Source organism: Phycodurus eques, chromosome 1, assembly GCF_024500275.1.
Source record: "Phycodurus eques isolate BA_2022a chromosome 1, UOR_Pequ_1.1, whole genome shotgun sequence".
NCBI lineage: Eukaryota > Metazoa > Chordata > Actinopteri > Syngnathiformes > Syngnathidae > Phycodurus > Phycodurus eques.
In genome coordinates, this window is record NC_084525.1 from 22,026,047 (window position 1) to 22,043,063 (window position 17,017).

At 40.8% G+C, this 17,017-nt stretch overlaps 1 protein-coding gene across 1 annotated transcript in view; it reads left to right on the forward strand.

The window, feature by feature from the left end:
* Positions 1 to 555: 555 nt before the first annotated feature.
* Positions 556 to 17,017, forward strand: part of nlgn4xa (neuroligin 4 X-linked a) — an 89,057-nt gene continuing 72,595 nt past the window's right edge. Inside the window, exon 1 of the mRNA XM_061683018.1 lies at positions 556 to 802. The gene's annotated coding sequence lies outside the window, so the exon portion shown is untranslated. The remainder of the gene's footprint in view (positions 803 to 17,017) is intronic.

Genomic DNA, 17,017 nt, shown 5'->3' on the forward strand with positions numbered 1-17,017 from the left:
ATGCAAAATATTTCCTTTCATGGGCCAACTAAATGATATGGCAGGTCGGATGTTCCGGGCCTCAGGTTTGACACCTATGGTGTACACTGAGGCCGTTGCTGATCAAATAGTTGTAATGTTGAGAACCTTGAAACTGCACTTGCTATAAATGTGTGTATTCTTTTAATGGGACAGTGGTAACAGTGATAAAAATGGCGCTCGAACAGCTGTCTTTGTTCCCACCAATTTACACAGGTTCCCACAGAATACGCAACCGTTGGTTGGTCTTTGATTGTCACCATTCTCGGAAAATAAATAAAGAGTAAAAAAAAAGACCCATGCAGTATATACTATGCATGGAAAATGAACAAAATCTAAGGGTTAATAAACTTCACTCTGTGTTGTCCAATTGCAAGCCAGAGAGAGAGAGAGACAGCGAGAGAGGGGGGGGGGGGGGGGAGAGAGAGAGAGAGAGAGTGGGAGAGAGCGAGAGAGAGAGAGAGAGAGAGAGAGAGAGAGAGAGAGAGATTCTCCTGCTTTCTTTATCGCTCATCTTGTCCCACCGATGCACTGCCTTTCTGGCACCGCAGTTGGCTCCATCAGTTTCCAGTGCGGCTGCAGTGACACATTGAAACATCTTCTGTGATCAGAAAAGCTGGTCTATCTTCTATACGCACAAGGCGCACACCACGGGATTTTCAAGAGTTGTGCTGCATTGCGCGCGCGCGCTTCCCCGATTTGGATTTCGACAGCACCGATTTAGTGGAGCTGGATTTAAATGCGCGTCTGTCTGGACCGGCACAAGGGAGTTTAAAGGGTCGAGGTAAGAATATTCTGGTATTAACCAGGACGCAGTGCATGCCGTCATTTTCTGCGCTCTTCCTCTTCTTTACTGCTGTCAAAGTGATGTATTTGCATGTGACTATTTAATAGCCTTTTAAATCGGCAAACGGAACAGTTTTCTCGAAGCCTTTAAGGCTTCGTTGGAACACTTTGGTCCGAACAGAGTTGCGGTTGCGCTCGATGCGTCCAAGAAACGGCGCATCGGCCGAATGATTGAATGACGGCGCAGTGGAGGAGACTCGATGGTCACGTGGGCGCGTACATTTTTTGGTTTTTGTGTTTGTGCGTCTCCACGTGCGTCATGTTCTGTTTGAACTGGGCCAACGCAACAGCGCGTTCACTTTTATAAATATTTCTATTTTAAATGTTTGCATTGGAGGAGAGAGACGGAAACACATCAATGACATCCTCCTTAAGTGTGTCATCAAAATGCAGGCTGGCATCCCATAGTCTGCACGCACGCTCTTTGCCAAGCAACCACAAGATGGTGGTGTGTGAGAAGAGGGGTTATTATTTTTTTCGGGGGGTGCAGGAGGGAGGATGATCTCCTCTGGCACCTTAAAGTTTTAAGTTGTTGGAATATTGGAGTGCAGCCTCTTATCACCATTTATTTATTATACTGATTATAATGTCTCACGGGTAAATTCAACCTACACTATATTTTGTGTTGCACACCACACACAAAGAACCACATCACATACGTGCAAAAATGCAAGGAGAATCCGAGTGCAAAAAGTGCTTCACCTCTTGAGTTGGCATCGATGCCTTGCTCAAGGGCACCTTGACAGTAGCCTGCAAGAAGCATAGCATCTCTCTAACAGCTGGTCGCCATTCTTTTTTTCCCCTTTACATTTTGTCCACAGTAGAACATGAACCCTCCAATCCCATGGCTCAAGTCCTTACAGATAAGATGTACCACCTTCAAGGGAAATCTCATACAAGAACCGATACCTGTCCGTCGTGTTTTAGTCGCTTGTAGGACCTGCAGAAGCCCAGACATGACATAGGGGTAGGGAGCAGCGCAATATACATATAATATGCACACAAAATGCAAATTTATGTCCACAAAATACAAAATATAAACAGAGAAATAGATACAACGTGCGCACAAAATACGTATTTGTGGATTTAATCATTTACATGAACATCTTGGACATGTGAATAAGCAAATGGAGTGCACCTTTGCAAGAAACTATAATACGCAATGTTTTCAGGTCATATCTCTGCCGGTACACTCTTATAAATACAGGTCTTACATAGTACTCAAATGCGGTTCTTTGGCATTCCTAGTAGTGGTTATGGGTGCTAAATAGTAACTAAAAGTGGTTCCCCTATGCATACCGGCCCCAGAACTAAGTACAACCTTTATGTTTTCGGGCTCTATTTTCCTGACGAGCGGAAATCCGGCCCAGCGCATGGCGTAACTCTGCGAGGGAGCAGGTTAGACCGGCTTGTTGTAATGTCGCAGATGTGCGCAGCCGGCGTATTTAACCAAAGGGGCTGTCTGCACCGGTGGGCTTAAAGGGAGTCGACTTTATTTGCCGCCAATCAAAGTAGCTTAATTCATTCATTCCCGTTAAGTGAGGCACAATGACAGTCTCACATGCATGGAGAGAGCGGTCCGTGCATCACAGGAGCATTGTCACTTGGCAGGTGTGCTTAAAAGACAATGTGATAAAATACAGGATCACCTGGCGATAATTGTAGGTGGCTTAAATATGTCCGCGAACCTCAAGTATCTATCCCCACCCATGCAGGATCGTTCGCGCATGTGCCTTTCCTTCCCCTATGGCTGCGTGCTGGCCAGTGGGGTAATTTAAAAAGGTGTGTGTGGGGGAGGGGGGGGGGGGGGGGTAATGATGATGATGATGCATTCAATGAAATGCTTTCTACAATGACTCAGAGAGTTCAATGTCCATTGTTCACATATTTATGAATGAAATATGTCAGATCCACCCGACATATCCGTGGAGCTCGTGTATCATTTGCCCACTCTGCGAGAAGGCGGGCTAGACCCAGGTTTGGTACTTTTGTGGACCTGCGTACCCCCAGCGCACGGTTCTGCGCTGGTGTGGGCAACACAAGCCTCTCCTATCAAAGCGGGCTATGTTATACCCTTTAAAAGCGGCTCAATTAGTCTCGCATGGTGACGGTCATATATGCGGTAGAGGACTCAGTGACACGTGTGAGCACTGAACGTTAGCGGTATATCCATCCATCCATTTTCTGAGCCGCTTATCCCCACAAGGGTCACGGGCGTGCTGGAGCCTATCCCAGCTATCATCGGGCAGGAGGCGGGGTACACCCTGAACTGGTTGCCAGCCAATCACAGCGTTAGCGGTATACCCTTAATAAATACAGAATGAGCTGGTGACTGGTGGCTGGCAAATGAAATGTCTCCACGGACTTCACAGATTTATATCCTCTATGATGATCAACCAAAGTGTCACATGCTCCGGGCAGAAGCCAAAGGACACATCCCCGCTGCGCCGACACTGCCCAACTTGACGCTGACAGGTCTGCCAAATAGACATAGCGAGCCTTGCGCTGGCGCAACTATCTCGATCCACACCATTGGCACTCTGTTGCCCAGTCCACGAATACATAGCGCTTAGAGTGTAAAGCAAATTGGCTTTTAATTCTTTATGTAAATCCCTCTTGGTAATAATCATTCCTTGCAGTGCCAAGCTTTTCAGAAGGTCTTTTTTTGTTTTCAATCAAATGATTAGCATTTGTTAGTGGTTGAGATGAGGAGGATTCTCTATTCAAACACTCAATAAGCACGAGAACAAAGCAATGTGTGGACTTCCAACATGGCGGCGCATGACGTCACAGGACAAATTGTGCAGCTTTCGCCCCGTCCTCTACCTCAGTGACTCCCAACCTTTGTTGAGCACATGTTTTACTGTCGAAAAATCTCACGGCACACCACCAAACAAAGATGTGCCAAAAGTAGATACATCAGTCAATTATACACTTTCTGCCATCTAATAGAAGAGCAGTTATTTGTTCCGTCTATCTCTATATGCCACTGGCATAGATACAGTAGATGAACAAAGATACATTATTTGTTGTGAATAAATAATATTCTGACCAATGAAGTGGAATTTGATATTTTTCCGCAGCACACCAGAAGAGCTCTCACGGCACACTAATGTGCCACGACACACTGGTTGGGAATCACTGCTCTACCTCTGCCTTGCCGTTTCTAGAAAAGGTATTGCAGATTTGTCAGTGGCGAATGGTGAGTTTGGGACCTGGGCCTTCCGTGACCTAATCTGCCTCTTAATAAGACCATGACATTGCAAAAATAATGTACAAAAATGCTACAAATGTACAACCCCAATTCCAATGAAGTTGGGACGTTGTATTAACCTTAAATAAAAACAGAATACAATGATTTGCAAATCATGTTCGACCTATATTTAATTGAATACACTACAAAGACAAGATATTTAATGTTCAAACTGATAAACGTTTTTGTTTTTAGCAAATAATCATTAACTTTGAATTTTATGGATGCAACACGTTCCAAAAAAAGCTGGGACAGGGTCATGTTTATCACTGTGTTACATTACCTTTTCTTTTAACAACATTCAATAAACGTTTGGGAACTGAGGACACTAATTGTTGGAGCTGTGTAGGTGGAATTCTTTCCCATTCTTGCTTGATGTACAGCTTCAGCTGTTCAACAGTCCGGGGTCTCTGTTGCCGTATTTTATGCTTCATAATCCGCCACACATTTTCAATGGGAGACAGGTGTGGACTGCAGGCAGGCCAGTCTAGTACCCGCACTCTTGTACTACGAAGCCACGCTGTTGTAACGTGCAGAATGTGGTTTGGCATTGTCTTGCTGAAATAAGCAGGGGCTTCCATGAAAAAGACGTTGCTTGAATGGCAGCATATGTTTCACCAAAACCTGTATGTACCTTTCAGCATCAATGGTGCCTTCACAGATGTGTAAGTTACCCATACCATCACAGATGCTGGCTTTTGAACTTTGCGTCCATAACGGTCCGGATGGTTCTTTTCGTCTTTGGCCCAAAGGACACGACGCCCACAATTTCCCAAAACAATTTGAAATGTGGACTCGTCGGACCACAGAACACTTTTCCACTTTGCATCAGTCCATCTTAGATGAGCTCGGGCCCAGAGAAGCCGGCTGCGTTTCTGGGTGTTGTTGATAAATGGCTTTTGCTTTGCATAGTAGAGTTTCAAGTTGCACTTACGGGTGTAGCGCTGAACTGTATTTACTGATACAGTTTGGTTTTCTTAAGTGTTCCTCGCCCCATCTTTGCTTGTGAATGACTGGGCAATTCAGGGAAGCTTCTTTTATACCCAATCATGGCACCCACCTGTGGGAACAGGTGGCACCCACCTGTTCCCACAGGTGGGTGCCATGATTGGCCTGTTCACCTATGGAATTTTCCAAACAAGTGTTTGATGAGCATTCCTCAACGTTTTTTCTACCTGTCCCAGCTTTTTTGGAACGTGTTGCAGCCATAAAATTCTAAGTGAATAATTATTTGCTAAAAACAATAAGGTTTATCAGTTTGAACATTAAATATCTTGTCTTTGTAGTGTATTCGATTAAATATAGGTTGAACATGATTTGCAAATCATTGTATTCTGTTTTTATTTATTTTTAACACAACGTCCCAACTTCATTGGAATTGGGGTTGTATAACTGTGTGTGGCATTATACAAGAGACAGAAGCATTCCCCATATTTGAGGATGAATTCTATTACTATAGCAAGAAACACAGTTACCTTTATCTTCTTATACATCACCTGCAAACAACTCAAAACCTCTATAGTCATTGTAGTGTATAAACTACAATATATCTGTTCACAATAAATATTTATCTCATAACATGACAAAAGCGTCAAAACATTAAATAAAATACATCATACTCATCTGAGATGCTGATGGAGATGCAGCAGATCTCCTTTTTTTTCTCCTGCTTGTCTTTGTAATCTACCTCATACATGCTGCTCTGAAAGTGCCCGAAAATCCTTTTCTGGGTTGAAAACAAGCCTGACAGTAATATGTTGGTTGAACTAGCCCCACAAAGTCATTTGGCCTTGACAGTGAATTTTTAATCATGTCCAAAATCCTTCTCTTCAGTAAATGAATTCTCATGCACATACAGAGGCTGAAATAAGTATTTAACACGTCACCGTTTTTCTCAAATATATTTCCCAAGGTGCTACTGACATGAACATTTCACGTTGGGAGCAACCCAAGTAATCCATACATACAAAGAAAGTAGAACAAATAAACTCAGAAATGAAGTTGTGTGTAATCATGTCAAATGGCACAGGGGGAAATTATTGAACATGGTAACTGGTATTTATTTAGTACTTTGTACAAACGCCTTTGTTTTCAATGATAGGTTCAAGACAGCTCCAGTATGGAGAAACTAGTCACATGCATTGCTCTGATGTGATTTTGGCCCATTCCTCCACACAAGCAGTCTTCAAATCTTCAAGGTTCTGTGGGCTTCTTTTATGAACCTTGACTTTCAGTTCTTTCCATAGATTTGATTGGATTCAAGGTGCTTGGTTGGGCCATTCTTGCAGCTTTTTTTTTTCTTTGAAACCAATTGAGAGTTTCCTTGGCAATATTTTTGGATCATGATCCTGATGAAATGTCCACCCTCGTTTCATTTTCATCATCCTCGTAGATGGCAGCAGATTTTTGTCAAGAACGTCTCAGTACACTTGCCCATTCATCCTTACTTCAGTAATGTGAAGTTTACCAGTACCATTTGCTGAAAATCAGCCCCACACCATCATGTTCCCACTTCCGAACTTCATTGTTTGCATGGTGTTTTTAGGGTGATGTGCAGTGCTATTTCTCCTCCAAATGTGGTGTGCATTACGGCATCCAAAGAGTTAAATTTTGTTCTCATCCGACCAGATTATATTCTGCCAGTATTTAACTGGCTTGTCCAAATGTTGTTCAAGAAACTGTAAACAAGCTTTGAGATGCTTTTTTTCAGTAATGGGGTCTTGCGTGATGAGCCTGCATACAGGCCATGGCGGCGGAGTACATTACTCACTGTTTCCTTGTGACAACAGTACCTGCTAATTCCAGGTTTTTTTTAAGATCTCCACAGGTGGTCCTTGGCTCTTGGACAACTCTTATGATTATTCTTTGCACTCCTCTGTCAGCGAGGAACACCTGATTGAGGAAAATTTATGGTGGTAGTATTTGCTTTCCTCTTATGTATTATGGCCCCAACCGTGCTCACTGGAACGTTCAGAAGCTTAGATATGCGCCTGTAACCAATGCCATCGTTATGTTTTGCAGCACTTAGTTTGCAATGGTCTTAAGATAGCACTTTGCTCTTACCCATCATGAGATTTTTCTTGACTCACTTTTTTTCTAAATAAATTGTCAAACATGCATACCACATTTCTTATTAAGGCATAAAAACAATACAATACTCTACCTTGCCTTTCATAAGAGGTGAACGAGGTCTTGAGTGATATTATCCACAATTGCGGCTCAAACGTTTTGTGGAACGCTGATCGGGATTTGGCGTCCTGTGGAAAAAATATCACTTTGGTCCCCATCATATCAGTGCTACAAAACTGAAAATACTATTTTCTTGGGAATCGGCATCACTTTTCTCTCCCAGAAAGGAAGTGTTCGCTATAATTAAGAACATTTGGTGCGGTCATGATGTTTGTTTGCTTTTAGTTACTTCACTGATTACTTGATTTCAAAAGTCACTGTGTTAGAAAAAAAGTTACTTTTTAGTTACTTTCAGCAGCTGTCAAGTGGCAGGAATATCACTTATCCACAGTACAAAAAAAAGCATTAACTTAACCGTACCCATTACTTGGTAGTGACTGTATTTCCAGTTTAAGTATGCCAATCCCTCTTCAGTCGTCAGCGTCCATTGTTTGCGCCGGTGGCCGCTTGATTACATGTGAGTTGACTATGTGCGGAAAACGTGCAACACGTCACGTGACGTCATTGCCCCAGACGGCTCCGTTTATAAATATTTTGCCTTTTTTCGATATTGTAGTTAGTCGTTGTGTGCATGTTAGTTATGGATAGTTGAGAATATAGCTTGTTTCGCCTGTTTAATTAGTCATGACTAAAAGAAAGGCTGAAAATTGGTCTACACTTATGGCATGCACCGTGACTGAATCAAATGTCTTGGTTATTGACTTGCCTCATGTTCCCAAGCACTGTAGTTTGTTATTGATAAATATCTGTTGCATAAGCATTAACAGCATATTATTATTCAAAAGCAACCTCTGTCTTTTTTTTAAACAAAAAACTAACTATTGGCAGATAAATCAAAGTAACTGTAATCTGACTACTCTAATATAAAAAGTAACACATTAGATTAGATATCACCGTATCACATGTTTTGTAACCGGCATCACTGGCAATAAAAAATTCTAAATGATTGAACACCATATTTTAACACCCCATCTTTCAGAATTGACACCAACAAAACATCCATCCATCCATTTTCTGAGCCGCTTCTCCTCACTAGGGTCGTGGGCATGCTGGAGCCTATCCCAGCTATCATCGGGCAGGAGGCGGGGGTACACCCTGAACTGGTTGCCAGCCAATCGCAGGGCACACATAAACAAACAACAATTCGCGCACACATTCATGTCTACGGGCAATTTAGAGTCTCCAATTAACCTACCATACATGTTTTTGGGATGTGGGAGGAAACCGGAGTGCCCGGAGAAAACCCACACAGGCACGGGGAGAACATGCAAACTCCACACAGGCGGGGCCGGGGATTGAACCCCGGACCTCAGAACTGTGAGGCAGATGCTCTAACCACTCAAAAAAATAAAATGAAAGCTAAATATTTTACTCTGTCTGGATATAATTTTCTTTGTATTTCACTGATAATAATAACAATATAACACACATATGTGTCACATAATTATAATGCTCTTTCTCAGCATCAAAACCAATGTTATTTCAACAATGTTAAGTTGTTTAAAAATAGTTAAACAAACAAACAAAGAGACCATATCTAACAGCCTCAAAGACATACGGTGAGATTCATGGCCTGTGAGGCACCGACATTTGAGTCTGATTTACATTTACATTTATGAGCCAAACAGTGCCGTGGCAGCCTAACGGGTAAAAATAAAGAAATGAATAAAATCTGGCCATAAGGAGCGTTGCAGCTCCAGCGATTTAAAGAGAGCGAATCAGCCATCCCAATTTTTTACTTACTCGATAGACATACTGTAATAGGCTGCGGTTCAAAACTGCAGCCCAGCTGAGCCAGCATTACCTACATCAGCAAACAGGTGAAAAACAGCAGCATCGGGGAAAAAAATACAACACAATGATAACGATGCAGAGATGCATAAATGGCACCAGCAACACATTTCTACAGTGGAATTAAAATCAGGTTTTTGATATTTCTGCATAACACATGAACAATTGTGAATCAGTTTAACACGGAAAGTAGATTTTTTAAAATGACAATGAATAAGTCTTGGCTCATAACAATTAGCAGAGGTTTTTATTAGTATATTCGACGGTAAAATACAAAATATGAAAAGAATATGAATACTTGATAGACAATTCAGAGGGATCGTTCAAGAAACGTTCCTTACCACAGTGCACATTCTGTCACGTTTAAAAATCGTATATGAATTGGATTGGACCCAAGAGCAGACTGAGGCGGAGGGAGTAAATTTAGTGCTAAAATTTAATGCTTTATTGTGGGTTGGCTCAGGGTGAGGATATCCAAGGCAAGGTGGTGAACCATCAGGACAAGGAAAAAAACAATAACCGATCACAGATCCGGAGATGATGGAATGTGTCCATTTCAATGACCTGTTCATTTACTGTATATACTTGTGTACTTAATTGCTTAAAAATTATATTTACAATAATGTATCTTTGTTCATCTATTTATGCCAGTGAGGCATAGTGACAGACAGAACAAATGAATGGTCTTCTATTCGATGGCAAGAATACATACACCATTCATGTATCCACTTTTTGTGACATTTTTGTTTGTTGGTGTGCCGTGAGATTTTTCAATTGTAAAATATGTTCCTTGGCTCCATAAAGGTTGGAAATCACTGCTCCAGTCAGATTATGTATTCTAATCAGTCAGGTCAAACCAACATTACATGACAGAAATAATGGGTGCTAACTTACTCTAATTAAATTACTTTATTTTTTATTAAATTACTTCACCCACACCGAAACTTTAGAGCATGAGTCGACAGAACGGCAGCATGTTTCCAACCGTTCCTTGTACCACTAGCTTGCTAGGCTACATAACGTTTTGTTGCCCGCTTGCGAGCCGTATCGTATTCAAAGTACGTGAACATACCTTAAACGAACGTCCTCTCCTGTCCTGAGCACCGGTGACCACCAACACACGATTTCCCCCATTTTGTCCTTGTAATACAGTCGGCACGATTCACTCTTGTTGTCGTTGCCACGGTAGCGAGTGTAGCCGGTCGCATTTGAGTTGACAAGATAAAGCCCAATGATCGTAAAAAACGGGATGCGGTGGATTTTATTGCAGTAGTCTGACAAAGTGTAATCCTGAAAGACGAAATTTGTCTTGTAGTCTGATCCAGTCATTACGTGTTGTCTGTCCCAGACCGCCGAAAAGTTTTTTTTAGATAACTTTATTCACGGTCAGATATTTACAGTACTACGTCAAAAGACTTGCGACAAGGCTAAAAATAAAATAGCTTTTGGATTAAAATATACTGTGCACGATGGCGACGCGGAGTAAATGTCTTTTGCGGAGCCAATCAATTATGTCATTGATCGGATCGGCGAATTATGACATTACAGTCGATCAGCATAAAATGCTAAATATCGTCCGACACCGATCAGACATATAAAATTGGTGTAAAGTCGAGTAAGTAGGGTCAATTATGTTTTTACACAAGTTCAAGGGCTGTACAATGAAAGACCAATAAAAGCTATACATGCACTGATAAAATGAAATAGTAAAACTAAATACAACATATATTAGAATACAATATATTTTCCAGAAAAAAAACTGCAAAATAAAAATGAAAAAGTAAAAACAAATAAAAGAAGCACAAAAGCAAATAGGTCAAGCTCAGTTTGTGTTAAAAGTTAACCTGGTGCGAAGAAAATCTACTCTTCAGATGAAGACAGTTGTGGATTTTATAAGCAATTTACTTAATAATTAAAGTAAAAATAGTTATTGGATTTACAATAAATGCCAAGGCATTTATCCCACATGGCAGGAATTCAGAAACAAATCATAACAGCAAGTTGTGATTATACCTCATTATTGAAACCAAAGTCAATTTCTGTGAAACAATCTCAAAGAAATATTGGCAGGAAAATCAACCATAGCAACACTATGTTTGTCAAGCAGCAAAGCACACTTTCTTGGCTTCGAATTGCTTAGTCAGGAACAAGAAGTGTTGTAAACACCAGCTGGTCTCAATTTTTTAAACGAGAGAATTCAGTTGAATGCATCTTACTGTATATCCACCCATGTTTTTTTCTATTGGTTTTTAAGCAATAGCAATTTTTGGTTTTCTAATATTGTATAGGAAATAAGCAGAGGTGGAAGTAAGTCACATATGTGCAAGTCTCAAGTCATAACCTTCAAGTCTCAAGCAAGTCCCAAGTCACTGCGGGGAAAAAAAACAAGCAAGTCAAGTCGAGTCGCCACTAAAGTTCAAGAAAGTGGAGTCAAGTCATTACTTGGTTTAAGCAAGTTGCAAGTCAAGTCATACAATCTTGCTCCAGTCACAACATATATTGGAGTGGTAATACAATGTTTTTTTTTTCACAAATCATAACACTAAAAAATTATTTCCACTTTATAAAAGTGAAACGAACACCGAGATTATGAGTGATTGAATTAATTGCACTGAATTGTTTTAAAGTTGTATTTCAAACTCAATTTAACTTTGCTTTACTTCTGAACAAACTATGCTGATTACTTTGTGGTGACAGCCTTCTAACCCCCATAGTTCTTAAAAGAACACTATTAAACAAAACCCATATATTAAAAAAAAAAAAAACTTTTTCACCTTTATTGTGACACAGAACCTGTACAAATAATTATAATTTTTTTTAAAATCGTTTCAAGAGAAGTAAAAATAAACAACATGCTTACTGTATATGTGGACATGCTCCTATAACTAGGGTGGCTGGGTTTAGAATTAATCTAATTTAGAAGCACTGACTCTGGACAATTGACAATTGTCGTTAGATTAAAGGTTTTGTTTCATATGCTGTGGTCTCGATTTTAAAAATAGTGCAGACAGCTTTATCACGGAGCCGACACAACAGATGACATTTTAATATTGACACTTCAGTGAACATATTCAGTATTATGAAAATTATATTCACACATAGCTACTCACAATTTGTAGTGTACTTACTAATAGTAGAATGCACTTCTGTCAACGACTATTTTATTGGTGTGATCATAATGCAAGGTGATCCAATACAATAGACCGCACAACACTGCGGTTCGCCGCGAGTTGGCGACCTATTACCGTAATGCCTAGTATGAACAAAATTAGGGGCGGCTGGCTTGACTGCTACTTTACGAGTGGAGGCTGGCTTGACCGCAGTCGCACAACACACCTGTCATCTTCTAGCGCTGACTCTTTCTTCATGCCCGCAAACATCGCCGCACTTTTTTTTTTTAATCTCCACAACTGACCGCCAACAACGCAGCTTCACTTTTTCTGCATTCAGCAGTTAGCATTCTATTTTAGATGCTACTTTCTACTCTGCTCTCGCCTCATTAGTAAATGAGAGAGAGAGTTTTGCGTGGCTATGAACCGAAACGAAAGGTTCCGAAAATTATCATAAACCGTCCCACCCCCCTTGTTACTTAGCTGTACTAAAACGTTCACAATGACATCATATTTTTATTAATGCGAGAGTTGCAAGCCTTGCAGGTTGCCACCCTCTTTTTGCAGACTTCATCGAAAACATAATCCTTGAAAGCAAATTGTATTATCTTTAGGAGCTCCCTCCATCGTTGTTCATGCAGGTGGCTCCGTCACACTGGCAAGTGCGCAACAATGCAGACTGTGTTGCCCGGTTGGCGCAAATGACCCCTCCAAATCATTTCTTTCTTTAAAAAAAAGGCAAACTCTCTTAGTTAAAATGCTGATTTCCAACTCTAAACGAGATGACTTGTCAAGTTATGTAGTTCAAGTCAAAGTCACGTCTCGTGGCTACCAAGTCTAAAGTCAAGTCTTTCTTCAGTATTTGGCAAGCAAGTCGTAAGTCATAAAACTGGCAACTCAAGTCGACTTGAGTCAAGTCAATTGACTCGAGTCCTCCCATCTCTGTAAATAAGTCTGTGAAGTCATTATACCTAAAAGGTGAAATGTCATGGGAACCAAGGTGTCTAGCCTGACCCCTGAAAACAATGTAGCAGCTTTTTGGGGGCCTGGAAAAAGCACAGTTTCATTGAAGTCCATTACCTATGAGCTATGAGTGAGTAGTGTTCAGCGTTCAGTGTTCAAATGGTCTCAACCTGGAACAACATTTTCCCATGCTCATTAAGTCACTAAGCATTGTTAACAAAGTCAACCAAGCTGACGAATTTGTCAAAAATAGTCTTTGTCATCCTTTTTAAACACAAATAAAGCATACATAACTACACTCAGAGTGCATTTCAGAGCACCTGCTTAAGGAACTAAGAGGAAAGGAACAGTAAATCTAAAGGTTGCACAAAGTAACTAAGACCACCTCCAGCATAATGTGTCTGAATTAAGCACAAACTGAGAAGGAAAATGACAAATGCATGTATACAAGTTAAATAAATCCATCCATCCATCCATTTTCTGAGCCACCTCTCCTCACTAGGGTCGCGGGCGTGCTGGAGCCTATCCCAGCTGGTATCGGGCAGGAGGCGGGGTACACCCTGAACTGGTTGCCAGCCAATCGCAGGGCACATAGAAACAAACAACCATTCGCACTCACAGTCATGTCTACGGGCAATTTAGAGTCTCCAATTAATGCATGATTTTGGGATGTGGGAGGAAACCGGAGTGCCCGGAGAAAACCCACACAGGCACGGGGAGAACATGCAAACTCCACACAGGCGGGGCCGGGTATTGAACCCGGGTCCTCGGAACTGTGAGGCTGACGCTCTAACCAGTCGTGCCGCCACAAGTTAAATAAATATTAAATAAATATTAAGATCACAAAATTAGACGTTCCACTTAAATCTCTCTGTTGAGCCCAAACTGAGGAGGAACATGACTGAACTGCATTGGAAAAGTGCAAATTCTTTTTTTTTTTTAAAACAACACACATTAGAAAAGTCCCTATATCACACAACCTTTTCAACCTCAGTGTATAAAAAGCCACATTTTAAAAACCTCTGGTCTTATTACCATTTGCCATCGCGAATATCAGCACACATTTTTTTTTTTAAATTGCTGTATGTGAAACATCGAGAGCAGGTTCATGTCCCATGTTCATGTGCTGATTGTGGAGCACCACATGTTTACTGTTGGAAACGAGGATAAAGAATATATCCCTGTGAGTATTGTTATATTACCTGTCAACATGTGTTGCTCCACCGTTTGTATTCAAATATCCGTTATTTAAAGCGTGATAAAACCGCCACATAGATGCTAGTTGTTAGTCCATCTATGGTGTTTAGCATTAAGGTAAGCGGATTTTCCTCAGGCAAAGCTATGTGATTGTTTTAAAATACACATTATGTGATTTTCTTTGTTTTCTGTTTAGTTTGACAGTAAACTTAACTGGGAATGGCATTAAACAACTTGAAGCATTTTTGAAGAATGCTTATTTATCCATTTAAGGCCATTGAGAACAGATTCTCATTTGCAATGGCGACCTATGCACAGACAGCAGAATAAAACAAAGAAAAATGAATGTAAATACAAATCTATATTAAAAAAACTGCATAAATGTGAGCTACAGTAGTTAAATATTTACATATTCCATTACATTTCACCATAGCACATGATGAATAAAATGTTTATAACAGGCTAAAAACAGGAATTGTTCACTATCTGCCAAACTGCTGCTTGTTTTGAAGTGTGTTGTGTTAAATTTACGACCACAATACAGCGCACGTATCGCAAATGTTTGCTTGTACGTCAAAGCAAGAAATCTGGCTTGTATCCCGAAAAACCTGGGTCACTTGTATATCAAGGCGCCACTGTATGTCTTTTGAAGCCTGTCCTGGAATTTTTCTGACACACCTTGCATGTAGTAGTATATCGTGACGTGGATATGTGAATAATTGTTAGCAGCTGTAGTTCAAAGTGTCAGTCATTTTACAGATAAGACCTGAGTCTCAGGCTCGATCATGTTGTGATTGGAATGCAAATGAGAATGCACTCCTCCATTGGTATTCATAAGAGTTAGCCGTGATAATCAGTAGGAGTGAGAACAATGTAGGCCATCCTTGTTCATGGAGATTGGCAGCGGTGGCGGAGTGCACCCCTCACATTCAGCCCCCTCACTCACCATAAAGAACAATTTATCGTTATGTAAATACACACAAATAATGTACACAGTCGGTTCATGAAAAAAATAAAAATAAATAAACATTTACAAGCCTTAAACCTCGCTTGAACGATGAGCAACAATTGCAACTGAGGGAAGTGTCGCCACATTCATCCTTTTTGCCTTTTGATGTTTTTGTGCTACCGTGTGAAGTGCCCGCAGATGTGGCCGCTATTATCTCTCTATATAGTGATTAATGTCATCATTACATAATCACTCACATCAGCAGCAAATGATGGAAACCCTGTGGGTGTACTCAAAATGCTTAAGGCAAAAAGATCTATTACTGTAAATATAGGGGGGGGGGGGGGTGGGGGGATTTCAAATCAAGCTGTCTTACACTCCAAGTTGTATTTACTAATAAAATAAGAAGTATGCATACAGGTAGGTCACATATTGTATGTAATCTTCTTTCTTCAAATGCTTTTAAACGTCACGATGTTTACAGCCACCATGTCTTGTAACAGTGACTGATTCAGAATGCTACACCGGTTTGTAATAAGTACCATGTCATCGATCGTTGCCCTGGTCACTCCAAAATACTTACTTCAAGGCTTTATTATACTTCTGGATATCTCTTGTGCTGCCAGTGCCTTGTATGGCAGCAGTCGCCCATTGGTGTATGAATGTGTGTGTGAATGAGTGGCTGTGAGGCTTTGTAAAACGCTTTTGCCACTGTGATAGTGTAGATAAAGCACTATATACAGTAAGTGCAGTCCGTGTACCAATGTGTACACTGTATTATTTTACTGTAATATCTTTAGTCGATTCATACTTTTTGTATTGCTCTACCAGGTTTAGGGGAACATGGGCCCAAGACAGCAAAAAATAGGGTGACACGATTATAAATGGATAGTTCAGTGTTCCTTTTATATATATATTGGCATATAACCAAAACATCTTGTGAGGCTGCAGTGGAATGGACCTCAGACCAGGTACTACAAGAAATGAGTTAATTCAATACTTGGCGAATGCATTGTCCATGACGGTGTAGGAGACAGAGGTTTGCCATGTAAGTTTCAGGACAATCTCCAGACATCATATTCCATCAAGCTGAGTTAAAGCATGTTGAACCCTTTAGCCCCTGATGGTGCTGTGGCTTTGTTCTTGCCTGCACACTGCTTTAAATCCCACTGGGAGGCTTTCACAAGTGGAGCGTTTTGTCTGCCCATTAATGGTCTGCAGGGTTTTAGTTTATAAAAAAAAAAAAAAAAGCTTTAACCCACACCCACGCGGTCAGTATGCCGTGTCCAGATTGACTTGCCGTCTGTCAAAAATAGACCAGCTGCATATTTTTAGTGCAGAAGGGGAGGCTTCTGGGATTTTTTTGGAAAGGCATCATGCCCCTTCCTGGAGAATCAAAGTAATTGTTTCGATTGCGCATGGTCAGTTCCGGTGACCGATCTGATGCCAGATCCAGAATGACTAACCCAAATGAATGGTTCTGTTATCCTGGGTTCTTTCTCAGATTTAGATCACGTATGAAAAGGTACAGGCTTGTCCTTAAATTTACTTTGATGTTAAGTATGGTGTCCTGACTACTTATGCAATGTCCTGAACTGACCTTGAAGACCACAAGTGAAGCATTTCATTAAGAGGTCAATGGTGTTTAGTGAGTGTGTGTGTGTGTGTGTGTGTGCTCGTGTGCGTGCGTGCAAGCACATG